This window comes from Podarcis erhardii (genome assembly GCF_964252035.2).
Source record: "Podarcis erhardii genome assembly, chromosome: 16".
In the NCBI taxonomy this organism is placed as follows: domain Eukaryota; kingdom Metazoa; phylum Chordata; class Lepidosauria; order Squamata; family Lacertidae; genus Podarcis; species Podarcis erhardii.
The window spans coordinates 11,708,820-11,724,429 of record NC_138514.1 but is presented as its reverse complement, the minus strand read 5'-3'; the positions used below and the strand labels follow the sequence as shown (position 1 = coordinate 11,724,429).

Genomic DNA, 15,610 nt, shown 5'->3' with positions numbered 1-15,610 from the left:
CACCCGCCATGGAAGGTATAATGTAGGTTAGTTTGCTTTAAAATGCAAACCAAACAAAATTATCTTCCCTCTGTATCTTGCAGCATTTTCAGCATTTTCAGTGGAGAAAATTTCCCAGTCTCCATGTTAGGGTGAATGTATGGTTGGAAACCCCATTTCCCCTCTCCCATGACATCTTATTTTGTCCTGAGATGTATGGTAAAGAGACTGATGACCTGAAAACACAAACAGGCGTGACCTATAAACATAGCTTTTGTACCTACAAACAAGAGAATTTCTGAAGTGATAAATGAGTGGATTGTTCCACTCTTTCAAAGTAGCTACCATGTGTCAGGTACATGATGAGTTACTTCTACCTGGCTGCTGTAAGCAATAGCAGTGAGCTCTGACCAAACACAAAGAAAACAATAAGGTTTAGGTCCCATGCTGGGAGGAACATCCTAATAATCAGGCAGGTGAAACGCTATGTCAGGTTGCCCCATGATTCTCTTCCATCACTCAAGGTCTGTAACAGGAAGTTGGCCAAACATTTGATTTTGGTGTGGGACTCTATGGTACAAAAAAGATGAAGTGAGTACTCTCTTTAAAACAATATCTAGGCACACCAAAGAAGTGTTTCAGTTAAATGCATTGTAAACCTCATACGTGGTGTGGGTTAAACCACAGAGCCTAGGACTTGCCGATCAGAAGGTTGGTGGTTCGAATCCCCATGACGGGGTGAGCTCCTGTTGCTCGGTCCCAGCTCCTGCCAACCTAGCAGTTCGAAAGCACATCAAAGTGCAAGTAGATAAATAGGTACCGCTCTGGCGGGAAGGTAAACGGCGTTTCTGTGCACTGCTCTGGTTCACCAGAAGTGGCTTAGTCATGCTGGCCACATGACCCGGAAGCTGTACGCTGGCTCCCTCGGCCAATAAAGCGAGATGAGCGCCGCAACCCCAGAGTCGGTCACAACTGGAGCTAATGATCAGGGGTCCCTTTACCTTTACAAACCTCATACAGGAAAATCCGGTAGGGAAAGACGGGAGTCCACAGCGCCATCTGGTGTCACAGTGTTATATCACATATATATCACATATAAAACAATTTTTCTTTACTGATCTAGCTGAGTTCCTAGTTCAATATATTTTTGTGACTGTCATTGCCAATGAGGGGCATCTCCAGGTTTTAGGAGGCCCTTGGCAAAGTGTCCTTGTGGGCCTCTCCTCATAGGTATCAACTTTTCCCTTTTCTTGCGAGGAATCCTATTCGGAATAATGGAATTTCCCTTTAAAAAAGGGAAACATTGACAGCTATGCCTCTCCTACTCTGGTGGGTTTATCTAACAATGATGTTGGTGATCTAATCTGTCTTTCAAATTGCACTTTAGAAACCCAGTGAGTCAGGGGGCATAGCATAACTATTGATCAAGACCAACTGCTTTGATATTTTATTACAATCAAGTGGTATATAAATCTTGTGAAATTATATGCATTAATCAGGCTGCAGTAGAAATGAATTCATTGGCTTATTGATACACACTGCTTCATCCAGAAAATGGATGAAGGAGAAAATATTATGAACTTTGAAGAATGATGTAGGGAAACATAAAGGGATAAAGGGAAACATTATATAGCATTTACAAAGTAACACAGATTAAAAATGGCATAAATGTAACATGTAATTCCGTTGACAAAGCAATGCAAGCAAGATGGGTTGTGATTGGGAGTAGAGGAGAGAATGGGCACATTGCTACACAAGCTCCCAGAATCCCCGTCTCAAACCATTGTTATGCTATGTTATGTTATTATTAGCTCTGATGGGACATCATGGGGCCAGATATTTTCCGCATTGCAGAAATTAGTTCGACAGCACCAGGTAAGATTCCTATAGTGCGCATCTCGTCGTAGATGAATACAATTACCAACGCAACCTCGGTCCACGAACAGCGTTACATCATCTGTGCCCATGAAAAGAGACAAAAATAGAGAAGAGTCAGCCTTGGGTGGCAACGAATTTGTGGTGGAAATATTTCAAACATTCCCGAATGTGAGAAAACTCTATTTGGACAGGCATGCAAAAATGTAATAAAAAAATTCCTTCCAGTAGCACCTTAAAGACCAACTAAGTTAGTTCTTGGTATGAGCTTTCGTGTGCATGCACACTTCTTCAGATACCTGCTGCTGTCACACATCTAAGGCATGCACACGAAAGCTCATACCAAGAACTAACTTAGTTGGTCTTTAAGGTGCTACTGGAAGGAATTTTTTTATTTTGTTTTGACTATGGCAGACCAACACGGCTACCTATCTGTAAATGCAAAAATGTAGTTTTTGTATTTTTGTTCTTTTTTGTTCTTTTTTTGTCTTTGTACTATTTTTGAAATACGAATAAATATTCTTTTAAAAAAATTAAAAAATGTAATTATGCTTTCCTAAATACAACTGCTACCGCTAATATGTGAGGAGGTTCAAAAACAAACACTTCTCCAATTGCTTTAATTCACTTTGCATCCCCCTTTACAGGAATTCAGGAGTCGCCTGATTAGGACACCCAGGTTTGCTGCTGTCACACATCTAATCTGGCCTCAAAGTTGCAGTGCGGGCATTCCGCACAGGATTAACTCGGCACATATGGCGTTCAGCAAGGGTGAATCCACAACAAAGTGCTCCACAAGTCAGCACTTTGAAAGGGGCTTCTGAAGTTCCAACAATGCTTTCAAAGAGGCTTGGTGAGATTCGGCTGCCAGCTGATTGTTGGGTCTTTAGGTGCCCCATGCAAAGCACTATCTTTGTAGTCATGTGGGCAAAAAAAGGTCAACTGGTGTCATTGTGACATCAGCATTTGTGGCTAGTGCCCATCAAAAGCAGACAGGCCAACAGTAGGTGAACACAGAGCCAATGATAGGCAGACCAAACTTTAGTTTCTGCAATGGGGAATGACTACAGATCCCAGTTTGTTGACATCAAATAAAGACATGGCTCTAGTTCAGGGGTCAGCAACCTTTTTCAGCTGTGGACTGGTCCACCATCCCTCAGACCATGTGGTGGACGAGACTATATTTTTTTTTGGGGGGGGGATAAATGAATTCTTATGCCCCACAAATAACCCATAGATGCATTTTAGATAAAAGCACACATTCTACTCATGTAAAAACACCAGGCAGGCCCCACAAATAACCCAGAAATGCATTTTAAATAAAAGGGCACATTCTACTCATGTAAAAACACACTGATTCCTGGGCCTTAGAAGGCGATTGGGCTGTATCCAGCCCCCGGGCCTTAGGTTGTCTACTTCTGCTCTAGTTTATCTAGCTATCTGTGCCTTTCCCTTTTCTTCTGGTCTGTGGTGGTTGGTGCTCTTTGGGGGTGGTGGGGCAGCAAGCAGGGAGCTCTGACAGTAAGTGAAACCAGAGTTCATGGAAGAGAGCCAATTCAAGTGTCCTCCCCCCTCAATCCTCCTCCTCATTGAGATCCAGGAGGAGGAAGCTGACCCCCCAGTTTCACCCTCTGGACTGGTTGTAATTAAGAAGGCAGGTGTTATGTACTGAGTTGATCCAAAAAAGCAGCAGTCTGATTGGTCCTAGAACAATAGGATTCAGAATGCAGCAGTCTGATTGGTCCTAGAACAATGCAGCAGTATGACTGGTCCGCAGGAGCCACCCAATCCAGCTCCAGGTGGAAGTGAATCCGCTACCTGATTGGCCTACAGGAGAATCCACAGAATTAGCCAATCACATGCGACCCATTGTGTAAATAATGTATATAAAGCAGATATTTTGGGGAAACTTTCATTCCTCACTACTATGAGCTGAATAAAGAGCATGAAATCCACACTCGACTCCGAGTAGATTTCAGCAGGGCAAGTGAGGGCTGGCTGAGGGCAGGCTGAGTTTGGTGGGGCAGTGTCTCCTTGGCCCTAATAGGCCAGCCTTCACTGGGCATCAGGTGACTGAAAGTAGGATAACTCTGTTCACCTGTCAAAACCTGGTCTGCAATGGCTGTGGGAGATAATAATCTGGCTTGCCAGTCAAATCCAACTCCCCATCCCATTTTCCCTTTGGCGCTGAAATTATGGAATTGGAACATTAATGGGATGAATGATAGAAAAAAACGAAATAAAATTGGACAATATTTAAAAAATGAAAATTTGGACATTATATGTTTACAAGAAACACATATGGCAAGAAGAAATAAAAGAGTTTTGATCAATAAAAGATTAGGAAATGAATTTATATCGTCAGATAAAAACAAAAAGAGAGGGGTTGTATTGTACATAAGAAATAAAATTGAAACTCAGCAAATCTTTAAAGATGAAGAAGGAAGAATAATTGCAGTCCAGGTCAAGTGGCAAGGCGAAAAAATAATAATTGTCGGGATCTATGCACCAAATGGAAAAAAGACTGATTTTTACAAAAATTTTATCATATGTGGTGGAATTGTAAGAAGGTGAAGGGCTTCTGGGAAATGATATATAATGAGATGAAAAAGATGTTGAAATATACGTTTGTTAAGAAACCAGAGGCTTTTCTTCTAGGAATAGTAGGAAATGAAATAAATCGAATGGACTGTAAACTTTTCCAATATGCAGTAACAGCAGCAAGAATATTATTGGCCCAAAAATGGAAACAGGAACAACTGCCGACGCTCGAAGAATGGAGAATGAAACTGATGGAGTATGCTGAACTGGACGAACTAACAGCAAAGATCAGATATATACGAGATCAAAAGTTCATTGAAGACTGGGGAAAATTTTCAGACTATCTGAAATGTGTATGTGATGAGCAAATAACGCTAGTGGGATTTCAAGAAGTTCTGTAAATGATAGAGGACTATTGTATTGATGAAAACTAAGTGTGTGAAGATTTATAAAATGCAATATAAAATTAGGAAATGCGTATTTAAAAATTTGAATAATGGATGATTGTCAGAGAGGTTGAAGGAAGTCTAAAAGAGAAAATATGTGATAAATTTAGATTGGATACTATAAATGTATGCTGGAAAATTTAATATAAAATTTAATATATATATATAAAATCCAACTCCCCATCCCATTTTCCCTTTAAGACTCACCGTAGCTCACCATTCTGTTGTAACAATACCCAGCGCTTTCAACAATACAGGTGAATTTGTGTTTTGCGCATTGATTGTCCGGTTGTACATCCTCACAGCCGTGACACCAGATATCTCTGCTATTCGCTTTTATCTCTGGGGGGGGGGGGGAATTCAATACACTGATTAACTATGCAGTCCCACCAACCACCTTTTCAGGCAGCATGCAATGTGATGTCATCAGTGCCATTTTTCTAGAAAAAGAGGTGCCGGAACTCACCATGAAACACCTCCCTCATTCTTTTAGAATGGCAATGGCACCCACCTGAAAGTTCTGACTGGGAAAAAAATAATCTCTGGATGTGACCAATACATGTCCACACAACTAGAGTTCTCCTACAAGAGAGGGGAACCTGAATAGACCCGAGTCTTCCTTCACACACTGAAGCTCTTAACACAGAGTTCCTTCATCCACTGCTGTGGGACATGATCACTGAACACCACAGTGAGGGGGCAAACCTAGCCCAATTAGGCCTAGTCTCTTGTTCATTTAGTACTAAGACAGGGGTGGGGAACAGGACCCGGCTGGCAAGACAGATCCCGAGTTTCCCTACCCTTGGGGGCCCATATCAAGAGGTGAACAAAAATTGCCTAGCCAAACAGAGCTTGAAGTGACTGCTAATGTTCAGCTCTGCTTTTCTGCTGGGATCAGTATTGCAGCTGATCCTTTTATGCTGAAAGCCAGTGCCAATCAGCTGATTGCCAGTGCACAATCAGGAGCATGCTTCAAGCCCCCCTGCATTGCACATTGGCAGCCACATTGCTACCTGACCAGCACCTGATGTCACATATCACATCAAGTGTGGGGCAGGGGGGGTGTAAAAAAGGTAAAGGTAAAGGAACCCTGACAGTTAAGTCCAGTCACAGATGACTCTGGGGTTGTGGTGCTCATCTCGCTTTACAAGCCAAGGGAGCCGGTGTTTGTCCACAGACAGTTTTTCCAGGTCATGTGGCCAACATGACTAAGCTGCTTCTGGTGCAACGGAACACCGTGACGGAAACTAGAGTGCACGGAAACACTGTCTACCTTCCTGCCGGAGCAGTACCTATTTATCTACTTGCACTTTTTGGCATGCTTTCGAACTGCTAGGTTGGCAGGAGCTAGGACCAAGCAATGGGAGCTCACCCCGTTGTGGGGATTCAAACCGCTGACCTTCTGATCACCAAGCCCAAGAGGCTCAGTAGTTTAGACCACAGCAGTTTGGGGTAAATGGTCCCAGGGGAGAAATTGGGACTCATGGCATGTCCAGTTAGGCCGGGGGGCAGACATCCCCACCCCCACTAAGAGAATATAAGCTTGTTCCTCTTATTGGGTCTCCTAAAAGGGGGTGACTATATAACCCCATTCACTTCCTCTTCTGTTAGTGGGGCAGTGAAGCAATTGTACCAGCTGTTCTATTTCAGTCCCAGTGTGGGATCTCCTTTCTGGGGCTTCTGGCAGGAACCTGTGGAAGAATGGCTAGTGGCCAACAGACCTGCCTAGGAATAGGCTTTGAAAGTGGCTGCTCTAAACCTGGCTTGTTGGGAATTGCAAGAAGGCAGGAGAAGCTGTGCAGAACTGCCTGCATTTCAATGCCAGGTGCAAGAGAAAGCATAGTTTGTGCTCCTTGCTGTTACAGAACAGCCATCACAAACGTAGTTTTTCCTATCAAGGGTGGAAAAGATGCCTTTACATTGGAATTCTAAAACAAGGAGCTATGACCTTTAGAACTGGCTCAACAGAATACCTTTGGGAACAAGAATCTGTTTGTTATGGATACAATGTGGCATATATTAGATTTTTGTAATTGAAAATTAATAAAAAATATTTTCAAAAAGGAACAATAATCTGTTTATAGTGAATCTCTCTCTCTCTCTCTCTCTCTCTCTCTCTCTCTCTCTCTCTCTCTCTCTCTCGTGTTTGTGTGTTGCAAGTGACCTTTTGCTTTCCAATCATTTTCCCCCTTGATTTTTGAGTGTATGGTGAATTGGACTTTGCATTCTTGCCTATCTGCTTGCCTGCATATGTGTATATGGCAAGTTGCAAAGCTGGGTTCACACCACAGCTATGATCACTCTGAAAAATGTTCCCATAGCTTATGACTTCAACTTTCACTGAAAGATCTTTGTGAAAGATTCACAGCTTAATCCTAAGGGTGCTTACTCAGAACTAAGTCCTACTGAACTCACTGAGACTTTTTCTCAAAAAGATTTGCACAGCCTTGTGGTTTTAGTGGCAATGACACCTCATTTGGACTGAGCAGACAAAGACTTACCAATGGTCTCCAAGCAGAGAGCAACTAAGAAACTGACAGCTGGCATCTTGTACAATATCTTCATTCCACTGATTCAAAATGTGGGACGAAGTTGCAGCAATAACAGAGAATCCTAAAGTCAGCCAAAGAATGAAGTGCTATTTATGGTCAAGGTTATAAACTGGATTGTAGGATGAATGGAGGTGGGTTTATATATTGGATCTTAAGCAGTAATCTATTAAAAATATCAATGTGCAAATTCATTCCTGAAACACAAGGCCCCTCATATCTCATGCCCTTGGTAGGAATAATCTGTAACTCGAAATGGTGGTAAAATATTCACTTACAAGTAGCATGCTGTGATTTCTAAAACCAGAAGAATTCCAGATATTTAGAACCTATTCCCCCTTTTGTTGTTGTTGTTTAGTCGTTTAGTCGTGCCCGACTCTTCGTGACCCCATGGACCAGAGCACGCCAGGCACTCCTGTCTTCCACTGCCTCCCGCAGTTTGGTCAGGCTCATGTTTGTAGCTTCAAGAACACTGTCCAACCTTCTCGTCCTCTGTTGTCCCCTTCTCCTTGTGCCCTCCATCTTTCCCAACATCAGGGTCTTTTCCAGGGAGTCTTCTCTTCTCATGAGGTGGCCAAAGTATTGGAGCCTCAGCTTCACAATCTGTCCTTCCAGTGCGCACTCAGGGCTGATTTCCTTAAGAATGGATAGGTTTGATCTTCTTGCAGTCCATGGGACTCTCAAGAATCTCCTCCAGCACCATAATTCAAAAGCATCAATTCTTCGGCGATCAGCCTTCTTGATGGTCCAGCTCTCACTTCCATACATCACTACTGGGAAAACCATGGCTTTAACTATACGGACCTTTGTTGACAAGGTGATGTCTCTGCTTTTTAAGACGCTGTCTAGGTTTGCCATCGCCTTTCTCCCAAGGAGCAGGCGTCTTTTAATTTCATGACTGCTGTCACCATCTGCAGTGATCTATCCCCCCTTAGAATCATAGAATTGTAGAGTTGGAAGGGACCCCAAGGGTCTTCTACAACCCCCTACAATGCAGGAATAAAAACAGCTGTAATCCAGATAAATGCAGAAGTGGTCTGGTAGGATTTTGTTAAGATCAAGCATTATTGAGTCTATGAAACCATGAACTTATTGGATAAGGAAAGAACATTGCCAAGAAATACAAAAGGCAATTTGCAGAAAACAGCCATTTCAGCAAGGGAGAAAGGGGTGGTGGTGGGGATGCTAAATCTTAGCCTTATCCTGCCTGAGTCTCAAAATTTATGTGATGGCTCAGTTCTTCTCCCCTTGACAATGGCACTGTAGGGATTTGGAGAGGCGTCTGCTTGTGTTATAAAGTTTTAAGCATATATGACTCACAGCTTGATTCTGTCAATGTTCATTCAGAATTAAACCCCACAGAGCTCATCTCAAGGTGCTGCATTGTACTGCAACCAACTGTTGTATGGATGCCCGAGAATTCCAGCGAAAACAACAACAAACAGAAGTGCAAATTGCCAGTGTTCATTTTCTGTCTCTCAAGTCCGGAACAGAAATCAATCCAGTGAATGCCAGTTAACTGTTGTTGTTGTTTTCAGTCCAAAAATGTTGCATAACTGGTGGTCTTTCTCCCTTCATTGCACGGGATCTTTTTGCTTCGGGTACTTTGTATATTATTATTATTATTATTATTATTATTATTATTATTATTATTTCTTTACCGCCCTATACCCAGAGGTCTCAGGGCGGTTCACAGAACAAAATCAAAATATAAAACCACAATATATATAATCAGAATAAAAACAACAACCTAATAACATCCCCCTGAAAAAACACAGCCACATTTTAAAAGAGCATAGGATGTCAATCAAATCAACCAAAGACCTGGTTAAAAAGGAATGTTTTTGCCTGGCGCCTAAAGGTGTATAATGAAGGTGCCAGGTGAACTTCCCTGGGGAGAGCACTCCACAGGCGGGGGGCTACTGCAGAGAAGGCCCTGTTCTCATGTTGCCACCCTCTGGACCTCTCGAGGAAGAGGCACACGAAGGAGGGCCTCAGAAGATGATCTCAAAGTCTGGGTAGGTTCATATGGAAAGATGATATCACTTTTAATCCAAACTGGCAGAGGAAGAAACAGAAAATGTAATTCTTAGATGATGAATAAATGGATCACTTTGTTCCCCCTTCAAAAGGTTGAACATTCGCAGAGGGACCCACACATTTCATTTCTCCTGCAGGTGTTTGCTAGATCTGCCAAATGCATGAAGGTGCCTATCTCTTCTATCTTCAATAAGATTTCAGTCAAACTCCCAACTGTGGCCTGGGAATAAATCCTGCCTGCCTTTCCCATCCTCTAGCGTAGGAGGTGCTTGCTGCCTGTAGTCATCAGATTGCTTTCCTTCTCCAACCTAACTTTTCAGGATGAGCACAAAGGCATACAGGTCTATGACTCTGGGGCTCTTCTTTCTGCTTTGCTTTGAACTAGGTAAATTGTCAGCAGAAAACCCAAAGTCCTTCTCCTCCTCCTCCTGCTGCTGCTCAAGAAACTTTTCTGTTGATACAATGGCAGGCTGAGGATAAAAAGCATCTTGAAGAAATGGTAGCTGTGGAACGGTTAGCTCCAGAAGACAAAGTAAGGACCCTCGAATCCCTCCCACAAAATAGTGGCAGTCTGCAGACACAATAAGTGCGCACAGGGCTTCAGTCAATATGAGGTTTCATCTCAGTCCTGGAAACTGCTTCTGATGCACCTGCCGTACAGATCCCCTGACATGACATAGATGAGTCCTTAAGGAGATGCTTTCTATTTTCTGCAGAATCCTTGTTGCTTCTCTTGATTCCCCTTCCCTGTGCTGCTTTACACAGATGAAGCTATCAAATGCCATGTCTGTGACAATGTGAAGAAGGACAACACCTGTTTCCATAAATCATACATCTGTTCTGGGGGCATTACAGAAAGCTGCTTCACTCGGAGAGTTTCTCTAGGTGAGTCTTAAGAGGTGAGGTTGGAGGTTCCATGAAAGACCCGCCATGCAGTTGGTTGCTCTAATGCTGGTCAGAACAGAGATTTATCCTGATACTAAGGAGGGGTGAATCTCTCAATTGCAGTTTCTCATTTTCCCAGTTTTAGGGTTGCATCCCATGTTAGTCCTGCTCAGAGCAGACCCTCTGAAGTTAAGAGACATGGCCACCTTGGGCCCATTCATTTCAACGGGTCTACTCTGAGTAGGTTAGTGGAATATTTTTCTGTATTTTACTTCTTAACATTTCCCCATCAATTTCTGAATTCTTTTAAATCCCCATCAAAACAATTTCCCACAATAACACATTTTTGCATACAGTTCTGGTGAATATACACTCTTTTTGCAAAGCAATTTCCCCTAATAGAATGTATTTTATTTTCACCAATATATGCACACTTTGCACTAGCAGATGCATGTTTGCACAGATATGCAGCACCCTTCCAGGTTAGAGGGGTGGGGAGAGGGAGTTGCAGTTCCCCATAAAAATTCCATCTTTCTGATCAAGGGATCAATCTACTCATGTCTGGCTTCAGGAGATTGTTTGTGGTGCTGGGCTAGAGAGACAGAATAAGGATTCTTTTAGTGCACGACCTGCCCTGCTCCTCTGTAACCTACCTGACCAAGTTGGCAGAGGTGGTCTCAAATATGGTGTTGGAGAACCCTCACACATGTTGTTGGGGGACCTCAAAATCCAAGCCGAGGCTGCCTCAGATGAACTGGCTCAGGACTTCGTAGCCCCCATGACAACCATAGGGCTGTCTCAGTACCTCAATTATCCAGCACATGTGGTGGGGCATACCCTCAACCTGGTCTTTGACACAAAGCAGACTGGTAATACTCTTTTGATTGGGAGGCTCGTTGTGAGTCCATTATCAGGGATGGATGGAGTGAATGTAGCTACAGCAGTCGGCAAGAATGGGGGACCCATTGAGTTGGTCTACCCTCAGAGACTGATGGGATCTGATGGATTCTTGAATGGATTCCTCTGATGGATTTCCTGGCTGGCATGGCTGGCTCTTGCCTCACTGTGGGATGGTGAGATGCCAAGAGCCCCTGACTCGATCACCCCTGAGCAGCTTTGCTGTTACTGTGGAACATGTAGATCACCTTGGTATTCTAGTGACCTGCATGCAACGAAGCAAGGGGATTGGAGGTTAGAGGGTAGATGGTGCAAGACTAGGTCCAAACCTAACCGAGGTGGCACCACTGTGCCTACCACATGGTGGTGGAGGTGGCAAAGGAGAAGAAACCTTACTTCTCTGCTACCATTGTGTCTGCAAGTAGATGTTCAACAGAGCTTTTCTGAGTGGTGAATGGGCTTTTCTCAGCTGGCCAAGAGAAGGTTCCTCTGACACTCTAGGAGGCCTGATGTAACCACTTTGCCAGGCTCTTTGGGGACAAAATCACTCAGATTTGGACAGTGTTAGATGCCATAGCTAGAGCAAGTAGGTGTCTAGAGCAAAGTCTGTTTCATCTATGCTAGGTCAGTTTATATTGTTGTGGACGAGCTGTTGGAAGAAGTGTGGCTGATCACCTTGACCCTTGCCCATTTGAGCTTCTTGGAGGTAGCCATAGCAGGTTGACTGGGTGGGTCCAGTGAGTGATTAATGCTTCCATGGAGGTGGGAAGTACCATTTGTCTTGAGGGAGGCATAAAATAAAACAGAATTATATACAGAGATTTCATTCCTTTCTGCTCCCTGCAGCCATCTGGCCAGAGAGATAAGCTCACAGACTCCCACAGACACTGGCGGACACTGAATTTTTCCTCCCCCAGACATGCCCAGCTAAAGAAATCTGGGGAGAATTCTCATTGCTAAGCAGAATTGCCTCAAGTACAGATCTCCCCGAAGGATCATTTCAAGTTTATTTTGGAATCCACCAAAAATAAATACACGGTCATCCCATTGAGACTTCTGCTCAGGGTGACATAAAACTCTTTCTTACTGAAGGTGGCTGGTGAGGAAGCACACATGTCCCAAGCCTCATAATTTGGGGGAAGTAACAGTGACCATTAACCAAATGTTGCTGCTCCATCCCCAGCGTGAAACACCAGGCGCCTTCACAGCAGTGCATCTCTTGGAAGTGTGCACTGCCAGCTTCTTCCACTTGAGGGCTTAGTGACTTTGCATGCCTCACAACTGCTTCTCTCTCTGACTCCTTCCTTAGGACCGGTGGTCGTGAAGATTCAGCGAGGCTGCGGTTCCACCTGCTATACAGTTGTTAACAACCTCCGCTTCCGTAAAACAGAGTTCTTGTGCTGCAAGAAAAGCTTCTGCAATACCCATAACATCTGGCCTGAGACCCCAGACAAGAATATTCTATGGACTTTCTGAATATGAAAGAACACAAGAAGGGCCCTGCTGGATAAAATCAAAGACCTCTAGACCAATGTCCCATTTCCCACAGTGAGCAACCAGTTGTCTCTGGGAGACCAGTCAGCACAATGTGAGGACTCTTAATCTCAGGGTTGTGAGTTTGAGCTCCATTTGGGCAAAATATTCCTGCATTGCAAGGGGTTGGACTGGATGACCCTTGTGGTCCTTTCTTCCCCAGTTCAGATGTTAATTTGAGCTGGAGAAGAATTTAATGGCTTGCAGAGCTCCCCTGTCACTTGAAGCAGGTTTTGCAAATCCCATAGCTGGAGAACTTCAGCAACATCTCACATCACAACATGACACAGGGAGGGGTTGTAACATTTGTCATTAATGGCAGCGTCACCAACCAAGAGTTGTTTGTTGTACTCACACAACCCAATTCCAAACAGCATATACAAAAGGCCACAGGACTGCCATGATTTTTAAAAGTCAACATCCACATGGGACCTAGGATATGGTTACCAGACATCCCCGTTTCCTGGGGACAGTCCCCGGATTTACAAATCTGTCCCCGGACAAAACCCATCCCCGAAATGTCCCCGGATCTCATTTAATGTCCCTGGGTTTATATTTTAAGTGTTGTAGATTTATTAGTAGGGAATAAATGTGTGATTGGTTCAACGGCACAAGACACATCATATGGGGACTTCCGGTGAGGCAAAATGGCGGGCGCCATGACAGTGAGCAGCTCCTGAAGCCAGCCAAGAGCCAACTGCGCTACCAGGCTGGCTCTGGGCTGCTGAGACTGCCACTGCTGCTGCCACTGCTGAGAGGGAACTGGGGACGCCTGGCGTGTCAACTGCTGACCACCAACCCCCGTGACCCAAATCGAGCCGGGAGTGAGAGCACCTGGCCACCCGGCTGATGGCCCAGCGGTGCTCCGGGGCCAGTAAAACCCCTGGAGCTGATGCAGAGAGAAGGAGGAGAGGAGAAGGGGAAGGAGGAGAGAGAAAGAGGATGGAGAAAAAAGAGGGGAGCCCTGACCTTTTGTGCCGCCGCTGCCACTGAGGAGGAGAGGTAGGAGAGCACTGGGAGGGCAAGGACATGTGGCCAAGCCCAGGCCCAACCCGAGCCTACTCCATGGTGGCTAGCGCCCCAAGAAGGCAGGCCAGGGCCCAGAGGAAGGCCGCACAACAGAGGAGACCACAGAAGAGAAGATATTACTTATTTTATTTTATTTTTAAAAATTAATAACTTTTTTTCTTTTTTCAAAAAAAAAAAAGTGTCCCCGAATTCTTTGAAAAAAATCTGGTAACCTTAACCTAGGATAACATGACCCCTATTGATGAATGGCCTTCATCTTCATCTTGAGTGAAGCTAGCCTAATACTAGCCAGCTGCTAGTCATGATGGCTACATTCCACCTCCACTGTCAGAGGCAGTATGGGAAGCTGTGGGAAGTCACAAATGGGGAAAGCACCCTTGCATTCTGGTCCTCCTTTGGCATGCCTCATGGTCATCTGGTTGGTCACTGCGAGAAGAGGATGCTGGTCTAGACTGGACTCTGGCCTCATCCACCACTCCTAGTCCTCTATTAGGTTGAATCTGAAATTCCAACTTTGCATTTTCACAGATTTCACAGACTCCAAATACGATTTAAGAAGACTAAGAACCTAGAGAATTAGCAAAGCTGTCTCACCAAGTCAGAAAATTACCTCTGCAGCCAAGAAAACCTGATGAGATTCTAATGCTAGCTGGGATAGGGTTACTGCCTACATCCAGACATTTCTCTTAAAATATCTCCAAGTCCTTGCTACAGAGCATGCTATTGTCCTTGGGTAGAATGGGGCATTCTGACCTCTGTGCAATTGAATTCAAGGACAGCTTTTTGGCAGCTCAGGGTGTTGTGAAACTACAAAGACAAATGCCTTGGGTTTCTGTGGCCCACCCAGGATGAGAAATCTTTCTTTTTTCCCTTTAATGTGATTACTCTGGTGCTAATAAGCCAACTCTAATATCAGTGAAGGTTTGCCCTTCAGCCCACCCTGTGCAGAGGTTTAGCCTCCTAGTCTGGTCCCCATCTCTGACCTGGTCAATAGTTTGGATATGATGCTTTATTATTTATTTCCCATCTCCAGGTATTATTACACAGAAGCTGATTTTTTAAGTAGATCATTTCCTCAAGCCACTGCATTTTGTTAGTTCCTATTGCAAACCAGCACATATATTTTTTTTTACAAAATCTGGGCCCTTTAATTTCCGTCAGACTCAGAGCAGAGCTATACTATGTACCTTTTCTCCTTTTTTTGGAAAATCAGGTTAACAATCCTGGCTCCCCCCCCCCCCACCAATAATCCCGTGAATTACAATTTATTGAATAAATGACTCTTTAAAGATTTCTGCACACCAGGATTCCCTGAGGAATTACAAATAAACTGGTGCAAGGCTGCAATTGAGATATGCCATCATTAATACAATATCAAATATGAGCTAACTTTCAACAAAATAATTTAACTTTACCTTCATTTTTCATCAGTGACAATATTATTATTATTATTATTATTATTATTATTATTATTATTATTATTATTTACATCTTGGAGGCAAGCACATCAGTGAAAAAATAGTTAAATGTGTTTTTAAAAACACTAAAAACAATTAAAAGCATTTTAAAGCAATCAAAAAACTATAAAACATTAAAAACAAAAATTCTTAGTTGCTTTATACCAAAAGAAAGTCTCAAAGCAACTTAACATTACAAGTAACTAAATCATGTATTTGGATATGACTGCTGCAACAGATCAGTTTTCTTTTCTTTTTTAATTCAATCTTTCTTGGTTTATAAACAACACAGACACACAAAGAAGAAAAAAACAGCACATAACTCACAAAAGAAGAAAAGAAAAGTAAACAGTACAATGAGAAAACACAAAAATACTTC

The 15,610-nt window shown here is 43.4% G+C and overlaps 1 long non-coding RNA gene across 1 annotated transcript; it reads right to left on the bottom strand.

Moving 5' to 3' along the window:
• Nucleotides 1-1,403: 1,403 nt before the first annotated feature.
• Nucleotides 1,404-7,453, bottom strand: LOC309331665. The gene is made up of 2 exons (XR_014151940.1): nucleotides 7,343-7,453; nucleotides 1,404-1,936 (listed from the first exon to the last, which is right to left on the bottom strand). It is a non-coding gene; the product is annotated as an uncharacterized lncRNA (long non-coding RNA).
• Nucleotides 7,454-15,610: the final 8,157 nt, after the last annotated feature.